The sequence below is a fragment of the Pteropus alecto genome, unplaced genomic scaffold (assembly GCF_000325575.1).
Source record: "Pteropus alecto unplaced genomic scaffold, ASM32557v1 scaffold7, whole genome shotgun sequence".
In the NCBI taxonomy this organism is placed as follows: Eukaryota; Metazoa; Chordata; class Mammalia; order Chiroptera; family Pteropodidae; genus Pteropus; species Pteropus alecto.
In genome coordinates, this window is record NW_006494614.1 from 44,608,981 (window position 1) to 44,611,510 (window position 2,530).

General features: G+C 42.4%; 1 protein-coding gene across 1 annotated transcript in view; it reads right to left on the reverse strand.

Annotated features, from left to right (window-relative positions):
- Nucleotides 1-2,530, reverse strand: part of DNAH8 (dynein axonemal heavy chain 8) — a 307,121-nt gene that overhangs the window by 100,561 nt on the left and 204,030 nt on the right. The window lies entirely within an intron of this gene.

Below are 2,530 nucleotides of genomic sequence, written 5' to 3' on the forward strand. Positions count from 1 at the left end.
GTCTGAGCCTAGTCTTGAAGAATGGCTCTTATTTGGTAATGAAGGTTAGGAAAAGCATTTCTGGCAGAGGGAGAAACACATTTAAACAGCTTATGATTCTTCCAGAAGCCTATAGGTTTTTCTGTATGGTCGATTCATATTGTATGTAAGGACAGAATGATAAGAGTTCAAGGAGTAAATAGAAGCCAGGTTATCAGCAGTAGCAGCCCTATTTATTGAGTACTTTTTCCAGCAAACTGTATCCATTACTTTTAATACTTACATTGATCCTTCAAGGATCAATGAGGAATTATAATCCCCATGAAGACTCAAGAAAATTAAGTAAATTTACGCCAAGTCATATATCTATGAAGTGGTGGTCATGAAAGACAAATGCCTCCGAAACTGTGCCCCCCTTGCCTCACTACTGTGGATGCCTAGCTCAGGACTTTATCCTAAGAGCAACAGGAACCACATGGGAATTTCTAAAAGGCAAATAACATAATCTTAACAAAACATGGGAGGAACTGAGAAAGCTTTCTATATAATCTAAACCCTTTGTGCTACAGGTTAGGCCAGTAAACACTAGCATTACTTCTCAGTTCTCAAGGAAGGCTGATTTACAGAATGAAAATAGTAAGTTATGGGAGTGAAGACTTAAAATAAATTAGAACTTAGAAAACTTAATCAATGAAAATATTATTACCAGTCTCAGAGATTCTAAATCACATTAAGAATTCAATTCAAGTATTCTGGGAAAACATGGCAGAGTGAGAGACATCCTCAGATCTCTCCCCTTGAAACAACAATAAGCTGAACATCTAAAACTGAACAAAAAAACACCCAAACTGCACGCCAGCACATCTGAGTGTGGGATCTGCACATAAGAACTATCACACGTCAGAACCCCGGGTGTCAGGCAGTGGACTTGGAGAAATAAAGAAGCTGCCTCTCGCAGTCTCCAGAACTTCTTCCAGGAAGAGGGGCAGGGGTGAAGGTGTGGCGACTTCCCTGAACAGCCCTGTCTGGAAGTGCCTTAACTTCTATGAAAGCGGCAGCAGGGCCCAGTCATCAGGGCAGAAAGCAAAGAAGCAGGATGGGACCGCAGAGAACAACAGTTGATTTTTATCAACCCTAGCTGCAAAACCAAGGCTGAGCTGCAGCCTCCAACTCCAACTTCTATGAAAGTGGCAGCAGGGTCCAGTCATCAGGGCAGAAAGCAGAGAAGCAAGATGGGACCGCAGAGAACAACAGTTGATTTTTATCAACCCTAGCTGCAAAACCAAGGCTCAGCTGCAGCCTCCAACTCTCAACCCAGAGGGCCCTTCCCCCCATACCCTCTGAGACCGGACACTGCGGAGCCCCATGGGAATCTGAGCAAACGCTGTCACGGCTGAAGCTAACTCTCACAGCCTCTAGAGCTCCCTGCAGGAATGGGGGTGGGGGAGGGAGAAGGCGCGGCACCGTCCCTGAACAGCCCTGCCTTGAAGTGCCATGACTTCTACATAGCCGGCAACAGGGCCCAGTCGCCAAGGCAGAAAGCAGAGAAACAGGACGGGACCACAGAGAAACAACAGTTGTTTTTTAACAGCCCCCGGTTGCAAAACTGGGCTGAGTGGTAGACTTCAACTCCCAACCCAGAGGGCCCCTCCCCCATACACTCTGAGACACCACGGAGCCCCAGGGAATCTGAGCAAATGCTACTGAAACTGTTGCTAACACTGACAGGGACTGAAACAGAGAGTAGTGAGTGTGATTAAATATCTACAAGAAAATAAAAAAGACATTATTTAGACTTTATATAAAGCAAGGATCCAAGAGGCTTAGATGCCACCTACTGGAATCTAAAAGAAAAGCACCTTCTTTGCAGCAGGCTCAAGAGAGACTTTTATATAATGAATCTTCCTTCTGGAAAAACAACAGTATACACTTCCATTAATGCCTAGGCACAGAAATAGTCCATTAAACACCATGAACAACCAAGATGACAAGACATCTCAGAAAGAAAGAGAAAAATCTCCAGAAAATAAGCTTACAGACATAGAAATATGCAACTTAAATGACAGAGAATTCAGGATGGTACTTCTGAAAAAACTCAATGAGATCCAAAACAACTCAAATCAACAATTTCAGGAATTGAAAAAACAACTAGATGAGCAGAGCAAGATAATTGAAACCCTCAAAAGAACCAAATAGAACTTAGGAGATGAACACACTGCAAGAGTTGTAAAGTGAAATAGCAAGCTTGGGAAATAGAGTCAACCAAATGGAGGAAAGGATCGGTGATACTGAAGATAGAAATCTAGAAATAAATCAGAACAAAGAAGAGAGAAACAAAAAAATGAGAAATAATGAGAGAAAAATAAGAACTAGCTGATACCATCAGGAGAGGATACATAAGAATAATGGGCATTCTTGAAGAGAAGGAAAAGGCAGGAATTAGAAAGCATTTTCAGACAAATAGTTGATGAGAATGTCCCAAATCTAAAGAATGAGCTGGAGCTTGGAATTCAAGAAGTCAACAGAACACCCAATTATCTCAACCCAAAAA